The sequence below is a fragment of the Chiloscyllium punctatum genome, chromosome 8 (assembly GCF_047496795.1).
Source record: "Chiloscyllium punctatum isolate Juve2018m chromosome 8, sChiPun1.3, whole genome shotgun sequence".
In the NCBI taxonomy this organism is placed as follows: domain Eukaryota; kingdom Metazoa; phylum Chordata; class Chondrichthyes; order Orectolobiformes; family Hemiscylliidae; genus Chiloscyllium; species Chiloscyllium punctatum.
The window spans coordinates 60,755,355-60,776,606 of record NC_092746.1 but is presented as its reverse complement, the minus strand read 5'-3'; the positions used below and the strand labels follow the sequence as shown (position 1 = coordinate 60,776,606).

Below are 21,252 nucleotides of genomic sequence, written 5' to 3'. Positions count from 1 at the left end.
GTTATAAAATGTTGAGGCTCCTGTACAGAGAACCCTGCAGAACTTGACTTGCCGCATCCTGCCAAACAAAATACCAACTAGGCATAGTCTTTAGAATAGGATAGAATACCTACAGTGTGGAACCAGGCCCTTCAGCCCAACAAGTCCACACTGACCCTCTGAAAGTAACCCACCCAGACCCATTCCCCTACTCTATTACTCTACCCCTGACTAACACACCTAACCCACACATCTCTGAACACTATGGACAATTTAGCATCGCCAATTCATCTAACCTGCACATCTTTGTTCTTTGTCAGTCAACTACTCTTTTAACCATGCTAATATGTCACCCCTAAAACATGACCTTTTATTTTCCACAATAACCATTGATGTGCAGTGTATCCATAGCCTCCTTTTTCTTCACAATGCATATTAATGCTTCAAAGAACTGCAATAAATTGGTTAAACCTGATTTCCCTTTGACCAAACTTTTGCTAACTCTTCTTGATTACTTTGAGATTTTTTTAGACTGTAGCTATAATCTCTTTAATGATGGATTCAAATACCTTTCTATGGCACATATCAAGCTAATCATCCTATAGTTTTCAGTTTCTGCCTCCCTCCCTTCTTAAATTGAGAGGTTATATTTGCTACTTCCCAATCTGATGGAACCTTTCCTGAATCAAGGGAATGTTGAAAAATGAACATCAAAATATCAACAAGCTCATTAGCTACCTCTTTTAAAACTCTTGGACAATGTCGATCTTGACTTGGAGACTTAGTAGCCAGCAGTTCATCCATTTGCTATTTATTGCTTCCCTTGTGATTGTAATTTCACTAAGTTCCTCTCTCCCTTTCACCTCCTGATTTAGAACTATTACAGTTTTTTTTGTTTCCTGTATATTGAAGACAAAATGAAAATATTTACTCATTTCATCTGGCATTTTCTTATTATCTACTATCAACGCCCCATACTCATATTCTAGGAGGATCAACATTCACTTTACAATAGTTTTTTTTAGTACGTGTAAAACTCTTGCTACCCATTTGTATATTCCTAGCTAGCTTCCTCTCATGCTATAGTTCTTTCCTCCTGATTGATGTTTTTGTAATCCTCTGCTGTTCTTTAAATTCTGATCAATTATCTGACCTGTTATTTACCTGTGTTCAGTTGCATGCTTTTCTTAATTTCATTAGTTAATCATGGATGGTAGGTCCACCCATTTGAATTTTTCTTTATTGGAAGAATATATTTGCTTGGAGGATTCTGAAATATCCCATTAAGTATCTGCTGTGCTGTTTTGATCTGTCCCGCAGCCTATAAAGCCAGTTCACTGTGCTAACTCAGCTGTCATGCTGACATAGTTGTTCTTATTTAGGTTTAAAGTGCTTAAACCCAATCTTGTCGCTTTCAAAATGGAGGTAAAATGCAATCACCTTGTGATCACTGCCACCTAGGGGTGTCTTTACCTTGAGGTCATTAATTATCCTGTCACATTTCACAATTTCAAGTCTAATATAGCCTACTCACTGGTCGGTTTCAGGATGTGCTGCTCTAAGCCACTTTCTCAAAAGCATTTTATGAACTCTGCATTCAGATTATTAACGCCAATCGGATTTTACTAGTTTAGATGGAACTTAAAGTCACCTACTGCACTTACTTAACAATGCTACCCTTCATATTTACTGAGGTTCCTATTATTTTTGAATTTCATATTGCTCTGAATATATAGGAGCTAATCTTTATCATTCTGATGTCATAGAAGGGCTATTAGATCATATTTATTTAAATGAGCTCAATCAATTTGTTTACCAAATTTTGAATACAAAACACTCTTAAGTTCAGAACCTTCAGTTTTATCTTTTTCTTGTCTTGGTCTGCTCTAGTCTTGATTAACTAGGCTTTTCCTCTCTGTCCTCATCCTGACATTCTCTGAACATTATTTCTCATATTACTACTTTCCTGTCATACTTTGTTTCTACTCTTTGATATATCACATCTTTCCACAATTGTTCCCTTGCTCCCATGATTAATTTTAAATCCTATTAATTTCCCAAGTAATTCAGTTCACAAGAACCATGGCCCCAGCACAATTTAGGTGCAGACCATCCCAATGGTAGAGCCTTTATTTTCCCTAGTATTGTTGCCAGTTACCCTTAAACTGGAACCCTTTATTCCCATACCTGTCTTTGAGCCACATATCATCCCTCTGATTTTATGAATGCTAAGTTGTATGTGGCTCAGGCAAAAACTGGAGATTAAATCCTTTGAGGTTCTGCTTTTTAATTTAGTACCTGGCAGAATATCCTTCCTTATTCTACCTGTGCCAATGGTACCTTTTTGGATCACAATGACTGGATCATTCCCTTTCCTCTGCAAGTTCCTTTTCAACCTTGAGTAAATGTCCTCAATTCTAGTAATAAGCAGGCAGCACAGCCATCTGAACTCTGCACTTTTCTGCAGAGAATGGTGTCAATTCCTTTGACTATACTATCCCCTACAACTACCATTGCTACTATTGCTGCTACTACATTTCTTATTCCCCTCCATCAACCTGAATGTTTCCCTGAACTTTTAAGTATAAAATCCTGGCCAGTTTCCTCTCCATCCTGCAGTCCCTGTACTCATCCAAACAGACTGAGAAAATCACAGACCAATTGGACAATTGGACATTCCTGCACTCCTACCCTCCATACCTACCTCGCTCACAGTTATACCCTTCCATCCCTCAACACTGACCAAATCAGAAGACCATAACCTAAGTGGTGTTGTCAACCCCTGGTGCAGAGAAGCTGGGTATGTATCACAGTTTCTGTAGTTCAACCTCCAAGTCATTAATGCTGCTCGAACCTCAAGGTGTCCTTGTCCTCAATCAAAATAGTATCCAGAAGATCCCAACTGCTGTAGAATTGACATATCATCGTTCCATCTTGTAACAAACTGCGAAGCAGAAAATGTGAGAAATGGGCAATTTAAGTTCCTGATTCATATATTACAAAGTGGCACAACCCAGTAAACCCTGCAAATTCCACCTCAACTTATATCTGAGGACTTGTACTAACATTGAGAGAGTTGGCCAATTGACTTGTCAAGGAATAGCTGTTGTGTTGGAATCCTATCTTTCAATCAATATCCAAGAGTCCTTTATCAACATCTCCTGATTATATAAAAATTCACTAGAGTGGTTGGCACAGAAATGTAGGTAGAAGGCAGGGGCCTTGAAAGTTTTCACCACTGACTCTGGATCCCAGGAAGTTCCATGCAGCATGTCAAATATGGGCGAGGAACATTGCTATTACCTCCTTCCTTGCTTATGAAGTAACAATATAATTTGGAAGAAGCATTAAGAACAGCAAAGCACAGAATGTGCTCAGAACGGGGTCCTCAATGTCCATCAATATGAGCCACATGGTAGCACCTGTACTGGCTGGGCTGGTGCAGTCCTGAATATATAGTGACCAGATTGATTGTGTGGCAGGTGGGGAGAAAATAAACTCAGGGAAAATCCTACTTGAGCTCATCCTCATCAATCTACAGGTCACAGATGCATTGGTTCAGAACAGGTATTTATAGCAGTGACAACTGTGCAGGTTTGGTGAAGATGGTGTGGACTTCTTGGGCTGAAGGGCCTGTTTCCACACTGTAGGGAATCTATTCACAAAGTAAAATGGAGGATGCCCTCCATTCATATGTATGGTATTATGAGCATTTTAAATGGGATAGATTTACAACTAATTAAACAACTCAATTTTTATCATCCATTAGACACTGTGGGTCATCAGCAGCACCAGAAACAATCTGAAACCCTATAGCCAATAAGGATCCTCACTCTACAAGTAATATCAAGCAAGGGATGAATCCTGGTTCAACGTGGAATGCAGAAGTGCATTGCTAGATGTCAAAGAACATCTGAAAGTGAGGCGCCAACTTGTTGAAGTGACAGCAGAAGACATGTATGCTAAATGGCAGAAAGAGCCAAGATTGAGATTAGTGCTCCCATGGCTAAAGTATCATGTCAAAGTTCTGCAGCCTTATCACATTCAGTCATAAACAGTAGTGTTAAATTAATTAAACAAAGATGTCATTAGTTACCAAGTTCCATATCTTCAGTGACTCCTCTTGTCTGCCTCCTGAGGTCTGAATCACCAGATGCCAGTTTTAAGCTAATTCTATTCATTCCACATGATTTCAAGAGACAGTTCAGAGCACTGGATATAACAAAGGTCTATAGGCCCTGACAACATCACAGTTGTTGTCAGAATGTGTCACTCCTTTAGCCAAGATGTTCCAATACAGCTACAACAGAGGCAGCATTCCCTCTAATTTTCTTTCTGGTGTGTGGACGTTAAGGACGGCAATGGCTTCCATTGTGTTGGCATGCTGATTAGCATGCACAAAACTTCCAACAGTTCCATGGCAATGTGACCATGCAGCCTACAGGGAATGTTGAACTTCTGCCAAAAATAGAGAACATTGCACAGGTATGCTGTCTCCACAAAAAGTTTGATAAATTACCATGGCGGAGACAGCAAAATGAAGATGGTTTCGCTTTTAGTTATACCTTTTTTATTCTTTTTAGTCTTAAACTCTTCAAAATGTTGCTAGATTGTGGTGACAGTTGAAGGTTTTCACTGTAAAATGCATGTGACAATAAGTCATTCAATTCAATATCACTCCATTTGTCTCCCCTCAATTATTAAGAAATTGCCAATGGAAGATTTTGAGTGGCACATACTCAGCTATAGCTTGTTCATTGATGCTAGATTTTCATTTAAGCTCTTGCCTTCATTCCTATGTTTGATCTGATCATGGACCAAATGGCTGATTTCCAAAGATGGGGTATGAATTATTATGTTTGAAACTAAGGCAGCCTTTCACCATGTATGGCATCAAGGATTCTGAATAACACAAACAGCGAAAGGAATCAGGAAAAGAATACTCTATTGGCTGGAATCATATCTAGCCAAAGGAAAACATTTGTGGTTGCTCAAGGCCAATTGAGCCAACTCCAGGACATTGCTTCAGAGTTAAAGCTGATTTGTAGCAACTTTGCAAGGCTGCTTAAGGAACACCATCAAAACCTACCATCTCCATGGCCTAGATGAACCTGGGTAACAGATATATGGAAACCACCATGCTCTATTCCATGTCATCTGTCACTCTGGCTTATAAATATGTAATTTTCCTTCATAGTCTGCAGGTCAAAATCTTGGAAACCCACCTCAGAAGTACTTTGGATGCAAAAACTAAAACCCATCACCATCTATAAGGCACAAGTTGGTAGTGTGATAGAAAACTTCCTACTTGCCTATTGGGTGCATCTCCAACAACATATAAGAAGCATAACACCATCAGGAGAAAGCAGTTAGCTTAATTGGCAGCACATCCACAAATATCCACTCCCTCCATCGCTGACACTCAGTATTAGCAGTGTGCACTATCTACAGGATGCACTGCAGAAATTCAGCAAAGATCCTCAGACAACACCTTCCAACCCACAGCCTCTTCCATCTAGAAGCACAATGGCAGTAGATACATGGGAACACCACCTCTTGCAAATTCCCCTCCAAGCCACTCATCATCCTGACTTGGAAATATATCACCATTCCTTCAATGTAACTGGGTCAAATCTTGGAATTCCCTCCTTAAGAGCATTTTGCCTGTGGCACATGGACAGCAGTGGTTTATGAATGCAACTCACCACAACTTTCCGCCAACCAGTGATGCCCTTGTACCAAGAGTGCATTAAAAAAAGAATGAACTGGTTCATGAAGATTGCTCACCATCACCAATTATACATAACCGTGATTATGTTAGCTTTTATTTCTTAAAGCTAGGCTGCTCTTCTTAAAGAGAAGTTGCATTCTGGCTTCAGCAAAGGATAGATGTAGCTGTGAAAGAATTTCTGAGTTAAGGAAATTGGAATAATGGATCAGTAAAAAAGCAAGAGTTCTCGTTTTCAGATTCAGCACTGAAGGCTTTAATGTAAAGAAATAGAAAGGAGGAGAAATGTTGTCTTTCCACAAGGGAACATGAAATCCTCCAGATCTGCACTGCAACAATGGAGCAGATAGCCAATGATGCCGATGCCAGGAGTCTGGCCCTTTCTTACCATGCTTCACAAATGGTAGTGTGAGATAAAGTCTGTTAATGTTCACGCATATGAGAATAGATACTACATTTCTCCAAGCTGTACTTGCTGAAAAGGTGTAATTGACTGCAACCACAAAATCCAAAATGGCAGGTTGGGACCCAAATCATGCTTCATGTGGACTGATATCATGATCTGCCCAGTCTGCATGTTTCCAGTACACAAATAGGATGTCAACTGTATTGTCCTGAAAGACGTGGTAATCAGCATTGGGCCTAGTCAGAAATTATCAGGAGAGGACATTCTACCATGATTTTCTTCCCTGAGCTATTAAAATGTTGGTCTACAAAGCCAAATTGTGCAGCAAGTAAAATATTTCTGTTGACTTTTACTTTTCCATACTTTAACCAATGTCTCACTTAAATCCACAAGGTGAAAATTTACAATATTGAGTCAGCCAATGATGGCTTAGCAAGCTGTACAGCAGGACTTAAACAAAATTTACTTAACCAGCAAAACACAGTCAACAGCCTACAACAAATGGACTTATAACTGAAAGTATACCAATTTTCCATTAAAAACTGTGCTATTTCTGCAAAACAGATATGGTTGATGAGGATGGTTACATGATACAGATATTCTTAATCAACCTGCCCGTGGATATTATGATGCACCTCTGAAGAGATGGGATTTCAACCCAGGACTTCTGGCTGCTACACGCAGAAGAGCTCCCATGGTTGCATGTTGGAAATTAAGTGCGTTCAATGAATCCTAGCGCCTTACAAAACTGCATATGATGAAGGAGCTGTGCTCTGAAAGTTTGTCATTTTGAATAAATCTGTTTGACCTGGGGTGTTGTATGACTTCTGAATTTGTCTACCCCAGTCTAACACCAGCAACTGCATATCATTACAAAACCGCAGTATTGAGGTAAATTACCCAATCACCACCATTCTGGTTGGGTCTTTTTTAACAAAAATGTAAATACATGCTAACATACCATCATGAGAAGTAATAGCTATGTTTGTGCATTTCCTCTGCTGGCACAAACATGGATTTCATTGTTAAAAATCACACAACACCAGGTTATAGTCCAACAGGTTTAATTGGAAGCACACTAGCTCCAAAAGCTAGTGTGCTTCCAATTAAACCTGTTGGACTATAACCTGGTATTGTGTGATTTTTAACTTTGTACACCCCAGTCCAACACCGGCATCTCCAAATCATGGATTTCATTAGTTTTCTTATTCATTTGAGATTTTCACTTTGAAAGAAGAGCTTGGAACTGATAATCCAATGGTTTACGTGTAGAGACTGCATTGGCTGCAGGTGATCCAGTATACCTGGTGCCTCAGCTGGAAACTTGCTTAGTACTCATTTGGCATTGTTCACAATTTTTGGGTGACAAATTTCTTATGGCACCAAGGATCAGCAAACCAGGAAAATTGCTGGGACTGGAGGGTTTGAGTTATAAGGAGAAACTGGATAGGCTGGGATAGTTTTCATTGGAACATTAGAGGATAAGGCGGGACCTTATAGAGGTTTATAAAATCATGAGGGGCGTAGATAAGGTGAATTGCAAATGTCTGTTCCCCAGGGTAGGGGAATTCAAAACTAGAGGGCATATTTTTAAGGTGAGTGGTGAAGGATTTAAAAGGGAGCCAAGGGTCAACGTTTTAACACTAACGGTGGTTCATATGTTGAATGAACTGCCAGAGGAAGTGATAGGTTACAGTGATAGCTACAGTTATAACATTTAAAACACATATAGACAGGTATGAATAAGAAAGGTTTAGAGGGATATTAGCCTCTAATAGTTTGAGAAACCTGTCCAGCATGAACGTGTTAGATCAAAGTGTCTGTTTCCGTGCTGTGTGACTATCTGACTTTGTGCTAGCCTCATAAAATTTAAAGAAATGTTCATGCAGGCCATATTAGCTGAATGGTCTAAATGGAGCTCTGTATTCATATAAGTAGGGAGTAACTCATTGGTCATGTTAGCCTCTAGAGCTTAAACCATGGTTGTGTGTCATAATATGTCCTAAAAGATGGCCCATTCAGCCATGTTATTGCTGTTCCGTGAATGGACGTAAATTGTCCTAAGGTGGCTACTCATTGACCCAGGGATGGAATTGTTTATTTATTGCCTATTTCTACTGCAGCTATTTGCAGCTTCTATTAATGTACTCCATGAGCAATTTCTGGAAATTAGCCAAAGGGAGCAGTAAGTGCATGTTGCCTAAAATAAACTAAATCACTTTCACAATGTTTCATTGGTCCTGAAGAGCAGGGTTAGAGGAGGCAATTAGTTCAACTAACGAAAGAATGTACAATATTATTATTTACTGTTTCTACAATATGGTGCCCCATAAAGTGCCCTTATATTCAAGCTAGTAGGAGAAGGCAGGGAACAGCAGTCAATGCAGGGTACTGAACATTTGTTTGTCTAAGGAAGTACTTACTCATCAAGAATCATAAAGCAGGTTTTAATAGACAACATTTACTTATTTGCCAGAAATATCCAAGGAACAATAGTCATGTGAATATGTGCTGGATCCTGGGCCAATTAAAAGCATCTCCACTGGTTCCAAGAATATATAAAAAAATCAATCTTCCCCAATTATCTTAATCTGCCCAATACCAAAAGAGATATTAGGGCACATTGCTATCTCAGCCATCCTAAAATTTTATAATCCTTGTGGTGTGGTCAGAGGTGCAATTTAACTGGCTGCATTTTAGGTAAGAATAGCAGGCCTGGGATGGACAAGGTGGTGCCCTACTCTTTTCTCTGTCTCTGATTGTAATTTAATGTACACAAGGGTGGAAGGTGCAATATGAGAGTGTCTGCACAAACATATAGGCAGACTAAGTAAGTAGGAAACAATTGGCAGGTGGAACATAATGTGTGAACATAAGGACTTGTCCACTTTGGACGAAAGGATAGAAAGGCAATGTAGCCTGTATGTCACTTGAATGGACGGATTTTGTACATCTCTTCGGGCAAAAGCAATCTGAATGTTGAATCACAAAAAGTTGGTGTGCAGGTGCAACAAATGACTGGAAAAACAAATGCACTTGCCATTTTTTGCAAGAGGAATGGAATATAAAAATATAGGTGTTAGCTACTGCTGCACAGGATATTGAAGAGAACACATCTGGAGTACTGTGCACAACTTAGTCTCTTTACTTAAGAAAGATGTACATACATTAGAAGCAGTTCTGAGAAGATCCATTCATCTGATAACTGGCATGGCAGTGTTATCTATGAGAAATTTTGGACATTGTGGCCTGTATTCATTGGAGTTTGGAAGAATGAGAGGTGACATAATTGAAACATAAAAGATACCAAGAATACTTGACAGGATAGATGCCAGTTCCCTTGTGACTAGACCTAAAGGACACAGTGTAAAAATAACAGGTCTTTTGAACTGTATTAAAATTATTATATAATGTGAGTAGTTGTTGTGAATGTTCATTGTTTTTAAACTACTAATATACACTTGTAACATGACTGAAAGTTACTCTGATCTGAGCATGTGACTTTTAACTGTTTAGTAAGTGCTGCGTTAAATCTGTTCTTTTCATGATCCTTTTCAGATACTCACTGTGAGAAAGAGGCAAATTTGCCTGCTTCCAAATGTCTGATTCCATGTCAGAAGATCCTACTTGATCTAAGTACGTTCTCGTTCTTGAAAGCTTGGTTTGCATTTGTAACGAAATGTGCTGTTAAGAGTAAGAAGTTAGGAGTTTGACTGTTGTCTAAACTGCATAGAATCAATGAGCAATCACCAAATACTAAATTTAAATAATAGCTGGTCCATTACTAGGATTAAATATGCAATCATACACAAATAGTTAAACCTTATTTGTATTATTTGCATTCATGCTGTTGTTAAGCATGATTCATTTGAATAACTCAATTTTCATCCACCCTAAATATCTTTCTAGCATACCTCTGTATTTGCATGGATGAAATCTGATTGAACACCAAGAAGGAAATGTTGTGAGAATTAGATGGGTGTTGTGCTTCCGATTAATAGGAGTGAAAACGACCATTCCAAAGCATCACTTTGAGCATTTTTCTTTTTTTTTGCCATCACCATGAAAATGCTTGCAAACCACTAGTGCTAACAGTTGAGGCTAATAAGCATGTACAAAACAAACTAACTGGAACCAGGATGCCCAGGTTCAAGTCCCACCTGGTCCCGCAGTGTGTGATAACATCTCTGAGCAGGTTGATTAGAAAATATTTAAACTGATCAACAAAGTTTCTTGTGGCACAGTGGTGGTGCTCCCTACCTCTGAGCAAGGAAGCCTGGGTTCAAATCCTACCTACTCCAGAGGTGTGTAGTAATATGTCTAAACAGGTGGATTAAAATAAAAAAACTAACTAATTAACTTATGGTACAATGTCTAGATTAGAGTGATGCTGGAAAAGTACAGCAGGTCAGGTAGCATCCGAGGAGCAGGAAAATCAATGTTACTGTCCGTATTTCTGAACCAGAAGGCCTGGGTTCAAAACTCACCTACTCTAGATTGTAAAAACAATAACTGCAGATGCTGGAAACCAAATACTGGATTAGTGGTGCTGGAAGAGCACAGCAGTTCAGGCAGCATCCTACGAGCAGCAAAATCGACATTTCGGGCAAAAGCCCTACTCTAGATTGTGTCTGAATAACTTGATTAGAAAAAAGAAATGAACTTACCCGCTTGATATATTCAGTGCTACCGTGATATTTCCCTTGTATTCCTCCAACTAGTGTGTTGTGCATGATTTGCATAATGCTGTTATTAAAACAATATTGTAGGACATGATGCTAACCCTATTTAATTCACCCAGAAGTAACAAGCTTTTTTTTTCCTTTATGTTTATCCTAGAACTTGAAACACTGCAGAATGTATTTATTCCATCACCATTGTTGGTGACAAGCAATCAACAAGATTGACCTTAGAAAATGCAGGGAGATTATCCAGCATGGTCATAACCAGAGCTGAGGGTACTCCTGTATGGTCTTGCCATTGCTCTTCTTTAATACTCTGTTTTGTACAATATGTTTTTGTATACTTTGACTAAGTGAGCAGCGAGTTCAGTTGTTGAAAAAAAGAACAAAAAAAACAAGGTACAGGACAGGAACAGGCTCTTTGGGCCTCCAAGCCTATGTCGATTGTCATGCCCTAACTAAACTAAACAACAAACTTTCTACCCATATCCCTCTATTCTCTCCCTATTCATGTAACCATCTAGATGTCTCTTAAATGTTGCCAAATGCCTGCTTCCACCACTCCCTAGGCAGTATGTTCCAGGCTCCTACCACTCTGCATGAAAACTTTCCCTCAAACATCCCCATTAAACCTTCTCCCTCTCATCTTGAATCTGTGCCCCCTTGTAATTGAAACTTCAACCCTGCTAAAAAGCCTCTGACTATCCACCCTATCTATGCTTCTCATAATTATGTAGACCTCTATCAGGTCTTGTCAGCCGCTATCTTTCCTGTGAAAACAAGTCTGGTCTTTCTAACTTTTCCTCATAGCCAATGCCCTCAAGACCAGGCAAATTCCTGGTTTACCTTTTCTGTTTGTCAGTCTGTATGGGGAAGTTTATAAGGTGTTTAGAGTTTTAATTTATAGAGTTTACTCAATTTAGTTTAACTGCTTAGCTGTAGCTAGAATCTAATGATCTGTAATACAGAAGAACCTCGATTATCTGGCATTTGATTATCCGAATATTGGATTATCTGGCAAGATCACAATGTCCCGATTCTCAGCGAAACTGTTATCCATCATTCGATTAACCAAAATACTGCCTGCCCATTTCCTTCAGATAATTGAGGTTCCACTGCAAGGGGGCATAGCTTTAAATTAAGGGGGGGTAGATATAGGACTGATGTTAGGGGTAGGTTCTTCACTCAGCGAGTCATAAGTTCATGGAATGCCCTGCCAGTAGCAGTAGTGGACTCTCCCTCTTTATGGGTATTTAAGCGGGCATTGGATAGGTATATGGAGGATAGTGGGTTAGTGTAGGTTAGGTGGGCTTTGATCGGCGCAACATCGAGGGCCGAAGGGCCTGTACTGCGCTGTATTCTTCTATGTTCTATGTTCTATGTTCTATTGATTTCTTCTTAAGGACAGAAACCTGGTCCATGCTTTCGACCCACCTAGATCTGAAAAATAAGTCATTTCAAGATTTTGCATATTCCTTCTAAAAATGTTAACTGATATGTTGAAATTGGGAATAGTAGGGCTTCATTTCCACTACACTACTCCAGTGAGTCAATAAATGGATATAGTAGATTTGGTTCAGTCCTCCTATTCTGAAGCCATCTCAGTGGAGATTAAAATTGTATGGGTTAGCATTTGACCTGAATTTAATCATTTCCTTTCTTCTGGATTAGGTTGAAATTAGCTCATTACATATAAGCGGCATTTCACAAATAGCAAGGAATGAGTTGAAACTCAATTTCAGCATGTACTGCCAGTGCCTCCTTTGACTATTATCAATGGAATGATTTTGTCTGCAGTACTCATGACAAAGACCTTGTCACCTGCCTTGCCAATGATGAAAACTCTCGCTAGATTAAGGTGGAAACAAGACAAGTAGTAAAGTTATTAAGTCTGCAGGAGCAGGAGTAAGCCATTCAGCTCTTTGAGCCTTCTCCATCATTTAATAATATGATAGCTGATCTGATCCACATTCCTAGATACCCTGATACCCTTTCATCCCCTAGCTTACCAAAGATCTACTTAAATCTGCCTTAACATAATCAAAATCTTTGCTTCCACTGCTTTTTGCGGAAGAGTGTTCCAAAATCCCCAGGTCCTCTGAGAGAGAAAAGCCTCATTTCCGACTTTACCGGGCGATTTATTATTTTTAAATAGTGATCCCTACTTCTGGATTTCTGTACCTGCGGGTCCATCTTTTCCACATTTGATTTAGTACTAACCTTTTGTAATTCACGAATGAGACACTCTATTTCTTGCTGCATCACAGGGTTTTACAATATCTTACCATTTAGATAATATGCTTTTTAAAAATTTTTCCTGATAAAATGGAAATTACACATTTTCTCACATTATACCCTTTGCCAAACTCTACTCACATAACCTTTCTACATCCCATTGTAGCCTTTGTACAGCCTTTTCACAACCTTGTTTTTATCTCTTGGTGTCATCAATGAATTAAGCAACCACACCTATAGCCTCTTCATCCAAGTCATTTATATCAATTACAAAATGTTGGAACCACAGCACGGATAACTGTGGCATATCACTTGTTGCATCAAGCCAACAAGAAAAGAGGCCTTTTTATGCCTACTTTCTGTTTCCTGTTATCTAGTGAATTTTCCATTCATTTTAATATGTTCCCCTTTACAACTTAAGCCTTTATTATTTGCCATAGTCTTTGATTCCAAGTTTGATAAAGTGTCACATCAAAGTACATTAAATCCACCTATTTTTCTTTATCCACAGCAGATATTACATCTTCAAAGAATACTAACATTAAAAGAACAATAGAGTTATAATTGCTATCTTTCAATCTTATGGAATCTTCCCCAAGTCTCAGGAATGTTTCAAAATTAGAATCAATTCATCACTAGCTCACTAACCACTTCTTTTTAGACTCGGCAAAATTGAGGACTGCTGATGCTGGAAACCAGAGTCAAGGTTAGAGTGGTGCTGGAAATGCACAGCAGGTCAGGCAGCATCCGAGGAGCAGGAAAATCAATGTTTTGGGCAAAAGCCCTTCATCACAGTTATCCTGATGAAGGGCTTTTGTCCAAAACGTCGATTTTCCCACTCCTTGGATGCTGCCTAACCTGCTGTGCTTTTCCAGCACCACGCTAATCAAGACACTTCATTTTAGATGCTAGATTGAAGTCCTCTGCTGTAAAGATTAATGCAAAATTCCTGTTCAGTTCACTTACCATCTCTTTATTTTCCATCATTAGTTTTCCAGATTCACTTTTTATGGGAGCAACATTGTCTTTGGCCTTTTTAAATATCTACAGAACCTCTCACTATCTGTTCTAATATTTCTATCAACTTTTCCTCATACTCTTTTCCCCTTCCTTATTAGTCTTTTAATCATTCTTTGCTTTTTAAAAAAATTCTGTCCAATTTTTTGACTTGCAATAATTTGTGCAATAATTTACTTTTTTCTTTAACTTTGACATAAATTTTAATTTTTTGTTCATTTAATTTACTTTTATAGTTAAATTAAATAAGAAGTATTTTTAAATAAACAGAAATGATTGGTCCTTTCCCTCAAAATTTTTCTTTTTTGTTGGAAATTATCTACTTTATGTATTGTGAAACATCTTCTTAAATGCATCTCTATCCTTTAACCTAATTTGCTGATTCATTTCATCTCGTTCTGCTTTCATGCACTGATATTTATCCCTATTTAAGTTAAGAATACTAGTCTGCATGCCAAATTCAATCATGGAATTTCAAGAGTAGGGGCACATTTTTAAGGTGAGAGGAGACAGATTTTAAAAAGACATAAGAGGCAAATGTTTTTATGCAGAGAGTGGTTCGTGTGTGGAACGAACTTCCTGATGAAGTGGTGAATGTAAGTACAATTACAACATTTAAAAGACATTTGGATAGATTCCTGAATAGGAAAGGTTTGGAGGGATATAGACTAGTAGCAGGCAGGTGGAACTAGTTTAGTTTGGAATTATGTTTGGCATGGTTTGGTTGGATCGAAGGGTCTGTTTCCATGCTGTATGACTGTATGACTCTGTTATGATCACTGTGAACTAGAGGCACCTTCACCATAAGAACATTGATTAATCCTATCTCAATACCATGTCTTACATACCTTGCTCTTTCTAATCAGTTTTAAGAAACCATCCTGAAAATATTCCATAAGCTTGTTTTTTTGGCTGCTTTTGCCTGTCTGACTTTTCCAGTCGATATGGTCAAGATTCACCTTTCTGACAAGCTTCCATTATTTCTTCCTTTATGCTGTACCCTGCTGGGAGTCAGTCGACTCAGTTGACTAGACAGCTGATTTGCAATACAGAGCAATGTGAACAGTGTTGGTCCAATTCCTACACCAGCTGAGGTTCCCATGAAAGATTCTACCATCTCAACCTCTCCCCTCATCTGGGACATGGTCACCCTCAGGTTAAACAACCACAAGAGAGCAGCCCTGTTGGACTATGGTGACAGTACTCCATCCTACTTTATGGTTACTGTTAGGGCGTTTCTGCACTACACCCCCATGTGACATCTTATCTTTATCAATTGTCATCTTAACCAATCTTCTTCTACTTCCTGTTTTTCTCAATTTAGATCATCTCTCTCCTATACCATCAGTAAGTATCGGAGCCACCTCTCCAACCTTTCTAAGCTTCATAAATGTTCTGTACCATCTAATATTCATATCCCAACCTGTCATTCTGCAGCCATGTCTCCAAATGACTATCAGATTATTCGTATTTATTTCTAATTATTTCTATCAGTCAATTTGTTTTGTTCAGAATGCCAAGTACATTGAATATTGACCTTCAATTTTGTCCTTTTGTTATTTTTGTAATTTCTAGCATTATCTGTTGATTTATTTTTAGAAATGTAATTTTTATCCCTTTCTGCTGCATTATGTTTATTGGATTGAATGTTGAAACCTATATTTTTTGTTTTTGCTTAATGATTTATCACATATTTTCTAATTTGATCATTGAACCCACTATTTAGTATAAAACCCTCTCTTCCTGTCTTATTATGCAACTTTCTGAAAAACAGGCATCAGTGTGGTTCAGGTAGAGACAGTCCCAATGGTACAGGTCCTACTTTACTAGAACTGGTGCCAGTGCTCCATGAACAAGGACCCAGCTCTTCCCACAGTGTTTTTGAGCCCCACATGCTTACTAGTTCAATGCCAATTTTCTTATTTTGCTCAGGTAATAATCCAGACATTATTACCTTTGGTGGTTCTGCTTTCTAATTTAGTGCAGATTTTCACATGTTGACTATGCAGAATCTCTTTCCTTATCCTACCTAAATTATTGCCGTGGAGCATGGTGACTGGATCTTTCCCCTCCCATTGCATGTTCCTCCTCAGCTCTAGGCAGCGTCCTGAATCTTGCAACTAAAACCTTTTATACCCACGCTCTTTGTTCCAGAGAACAGTATTATTTCCTGCACTATACCATCTCCTATTATCACCACGTTTGTTTGCTCTACCTCCGCTTGAATTGTTTCCTGCACCAAGTTACTATGATCAGTTAGTGTATCCATTTTGAAGCCCACACTTACATCCAAACAAGTTGGAAGTACACCAAATCTGTTAGTCAATTACAAAGGTAAAGGCTTCCGAGCTCCTGCCCCCCGGGTTCCTTTATCTGCTTCACTTGCAGTCACACATACCTGTCTCTGACTACTTATCAAATCAGAAACTAAGGGATGTGACTTGCAGTTGGGACAATGAATCTGGATAACTTGTCTATGTTGATACATCACAATGTCTGCAGCTTGGCCCACATCTCATAAATATTGAGTTGTAAACTCTCAGTGCAGCTGCATCTGCCATGGACCACACTGGTATCCAGGAGCTCCCACAAACACTAGCCATGACACATCACTTAACATGTTGTAATTAACTAATGTAATGTTATTAAGTTTCCTTTTTAATATACATTATGAATGTCAACCAGCAGTACCCATACTATTTATGAACCTTCTAAGTGACTCGGTGCACACCAAACCATTAACTCTCCTTTAGTGGAGTAATTCCTACAGCATGCGAAAGTTAGAAAAAGCACAAGGAAAGATTCCAACCATCATCCACAGCACAGGCAATTATTTTTATATTATGGAATATGGGTAGGAAGCTAGCTGAGGTGGCTTTCTGTGTTTCCAATCATTATGTATGATTGACTGGGAGTCCAAATCACTCAAACATTTGCTTAGCAGGGCATCTGTTTTGACAAGTTAAGTGAATTGTCAATTTTGCTTAATTGACATATTTGAGTTGTTATAATATGTTATTTTCATGATCTCATTTGTCAATGTCACAATGCTTACTTTGACAAGATTAAGACATGTGAAGTGCTTAACATGTTAATAGTCTATAGATTTTCACTTTCACATCATTGAAGAAGCAGCAGTTTTCTTTTAACAAAGAACAGTTCATAATTGGTTCTGAGCAATTCCACACTTGTCAATGCTTTTAGATAGCTCAATGGTTATACAATGGCTGCGCAATGATTGTATATAGAGGTGAATGGGCATGAAAGGAGTATGGGTTGGCATTGAGTGGGCATGGAGAGTAGCAAGTGTCATGGGGAGTGGCTGGGAGATATATCAGTTGACATTGAGTTAAGTTAGAGGATATGAGGGCTATGAATAGCAGATAGAGGAATGTGACATTGTAGGAGGTGAGGGTTGAAGGACTTGACTTTTTAAAAATTACAAGAGAAGAAGGATCCCAGACAACCATGAAATAAGTGCTAATCTGCCTGCCCCAGGACTTACTTGCCTGGTGGCTGCCTAGGATCTGCTCCTGGAATGGATAGGCCTGACTCTCCCCTACACCTCACCTTCTGAGTGAAAGTTATGTATGGCTGCATCTCTGAACTGAGGCAGATCTGTGAAGATAGGACACTTCTAGCTTCAAGTTACCTCCCTTGTTGGCACAAATCCCATCCTTGATCATGGAGAGTGCTGGGAACTGAGATTCAGTCATCTACTTGAGCAGGTTCTCTGATCTCAGAATTTGTTTTTCTCTGCTTATTTTTCTTACTGTCTGTCTCATCTTTGAGGATGGGTTTCAAAAGTATATACATATTGGTTAGATTTGAAGTTTTAATCATCTGTATCCAATTAGAGTTGTAGGTTATTTCTAGACTTTGCCCACTGTGATTTGGTATTGCATTACTTCTGCACTGTGGTTATGATATTCGATTGTAAGAATTTATTTTATATTGAATAGCACAATAATTCAAGACAGATTGAGTTCAATCACTTGTAAAAAGACATTACAATGAGATAACAATGCTGTCAGCAGAAGATAAACAATGAATTGATTGCATTTTTATGCATTGGCTTATTACTTGCTGTAACATTTTGAATACACTGCCAATAATTGTGCTTTTTCATGATTTCAAATTATTTACTAATTATAGGAGTTTAAGGAAGCTTTGACAGGAAAAATCCAGCTGGTACATTAAATTTAATTCAGCAACTTGCTGATCACGGACTTTAACAGCTTTTGTGACTCTGTGCTTTGTGTTGATGCATAATATGAGGTTGTGAATTTCTTGGGGAAAATAGCCAAGTTTTATATTCAGTCAGAAGCATTTTGGATTAAAATTACACACCATGTTAAATATGGGTCATTTGCTTATCTTTTCCTTACACATTCTTTCTGCAGGTACATGGGTGCATGATGACCTCAAGTAGACAAAATATGATTCTGAATAAACTACAGTGGTCACTTCATCTTAATAAATTAGATTAGATTACACCAGAAGGACTTTTTAGATTACTTACAGTGTGGAAACAAGCCCTTCGGCCCAACAAGTCTATTCCCCTAAACCTACAGGCAACTTAGCATGGCCAGTTTACATAACCTGCACATTTTTGGACTGCGGGAGCAAACCAGAGCACCTGGAGGAAATCCACACAGACACAGGGAGGATGTGTAAACTCCACACAGACAGTTGCCTGAGGCAGGAATTGAACCCAGCTCTCTAGCACTGTGAAGCAGCAGTGCTAACCACTGTGCCACCGTACTGCCCATAGTGATTGTCCTTGACATAAAACATGTCATAAAGTCAGCAAGGAGATTATAATAAATGTATTTGTAAAATTTGGACATCAATTCAATTAAATTATAACTGATCTGCACTTCAGATAGCTCATTTTCCTGCCTTAGTTTCATATTCATTCCCTTGCTTATCAAATATCTAACAATAATCTCAGCCTTGAAAGCTACACTTGTCCTCACAGTTACCCTAACCCTAAATCTAATCCTGACCTATTGCAGTTTTGTTGCCTTCCAGGTCTCTTCAGCACTTGTATGAAAAATATTTTCCTGATTTCTCTCTAAACTGGCCTGGCGTTGTCTTTAAAGCCATGTTTTCTTCTTGATTTTTTTCAGCATTTCACTACATGTGATTCTGAGGAATATGCGCCATTGAGGACAATGGGATAACCTGCCAGAATATAGAGTTCTATTTGTGCAAGATAAAGAGACCTGTGCTTATTCAAAACTAAGCTTCACACTCCAGGACATTGATGCAGGAATTCTGTGGGGAATCATCTTCTGCCCAATTAGCTTCAGCCATTTCATCAGTAAGCTTCCTTCAATAATAAGGTCAGGATTGGCACTGAATATTGTTAATTTTTGCATTCAATTCCAATTCCAATTATTCTGGTAATGGAACTATGGACCAGCTTTAATATCCAATTCTGGGCTAAGAAAAGGCAGGTTAAAATGACTTGCCCAGCTGGAGGGTATGGCAAAGGTGGGATAACTATCCTATAGGTATGTCTCCATCAACTAAAATGCACAAGTCTGGAAGATAGTGAAATATTCACCACTTGTTTGTATAGACAATAGACAATAGGTGCAGGAGTAGGCCATTCTGCCCTTCGAGCCAGCACCACCATTCATTATGATCATGGCTGATCATCCACAATCAGTATCCTGTTCCTGCCTTATCCCCATAACCCTTGATTCCATTATCCTTAAGAGCTCTATCCATCTCTTTCTTGAAAGTATCTAGAGACTTGGCCTCCACTGCCTTCTGGGCAGAGCATTCCACACACCTACCACTCTCTGGGTGAAGAAATTTCTCATCAACTTTGTTCTAAATGGCCTACCCCTTATTTTTAAACTGTGTCCTCTGGTTCTGGACTCACCCATCAGCGGAAACATGCTTCCTGCCACCAGAGTGTCCAATCCATTAATAATTTTATACATCTCAATCAGATCCCCTCTCATCCTCCTAAACCCAAGTGTATAAAAGCCCAGTCGCTCCAATCTTTCAACATATGATAGCGCCACCATTCCAGGAATTGACCTTGTGAACCTACGCTGCACTCTCTCAATAGCCAAAATGTCCTTCCTCAAATTTGGAGGCCAAAACTGCACACAATACTCCAGGTGCGATCTCACCAGGGGCCTGGACAGCAGCAGAAGGACGTCTTTGCTCCTATACTCAATTCCTCTTGTTATGAAGGCCAGCATGCCATTAGCTTTATGAAGGCCAGCATGCCATTAGCTTTCTTCACTTCCTGCTCTACCCGCATGGTTGCTTTCATTGAATGATGTATAAGAATACTAGATCTTGTACTTCCCCTTTACCTAACTTGACCTAAGGTGCATCCAGAATAGCAACCAAGAGGCTGAGTATCATCTACTGCCAGGAGTTTGCACACCCTCCCCATGTCTGCGTGGGTTTCCTACGGGTGTTCCGATTTTTTCCTACAATCCAAAGATGTGCAGGATAGGTGAATTGGCCATGACAAATTGCCTATTGTGTTCGGTGTATTAGTCAGGAGTAAATATTGGGTGGGGAATGGGTCTGGGTGGGTTACTCTTCAGAGAGTTGATGTGGAGTCGATGTGGGCCAACCTGTTTCCATACTGTAGGGAATCAAATCTAATATACTGCAGAGTGCCCTTGCTGTTGACATCTATATTTTCATGGGGTAAAAACAATGACTGCAGATGCTGGAAACCAGATTCTGGATTAGTGCTGCTGGAAGAGCACAGCAGTTCAGGCAGCAGCTGGGGGTATAGCTCAGTGGTAGAGCATTTGACTGCAGATCAAGAGGTCCCTGGTTCAAATCCAGGTGCCCCCTCAATGTCTTTATGATTTCGAAGCTACTTGGATGCTGCCTGAATTGCTGTGCTCTTCCAGCACCACTAATCCAGAATCTATATTTTCATGACTAATGCATTGTGGCTACTGTATGCATTATCAAGGGAATGTATTTCAGCAACTCATTAAGTTTTCATCAATAGCATTCCCACACATTACCATGGTTATTACCAACCAGCACAAAAGCTACAATTTCATGGGAATGTCATCATTCCAATTTCCCTTCCAAGTCTCTCTGCATCCCGACTTGGGATATATCTTTCGATTTCTTCAAAATCACCATCCTTAATTCCTTAATTCCAGTATCCTGGAATTCCTTAACTAACATTAGCATCAACAACTCAG

General features: G+C 39.1%; 1 non-coding gene across 1 annotated transcript; it reads left to right on the top strand.

The window, feature by feature from the left end:
- The first annotated feature begins 20,815 nt into the window (after positions 1-20,815).
- Positions 20,816-20,887, top strand: trnac-gca (transfer RNA cysteine (anticodon GCA)). Its single transcript has one exon. It is a non-coding gene; the product is annotated as a tRNA-Cys (tRNA).
- Positions 20,888-21,252: the final 365 nt, after the last annotated feature.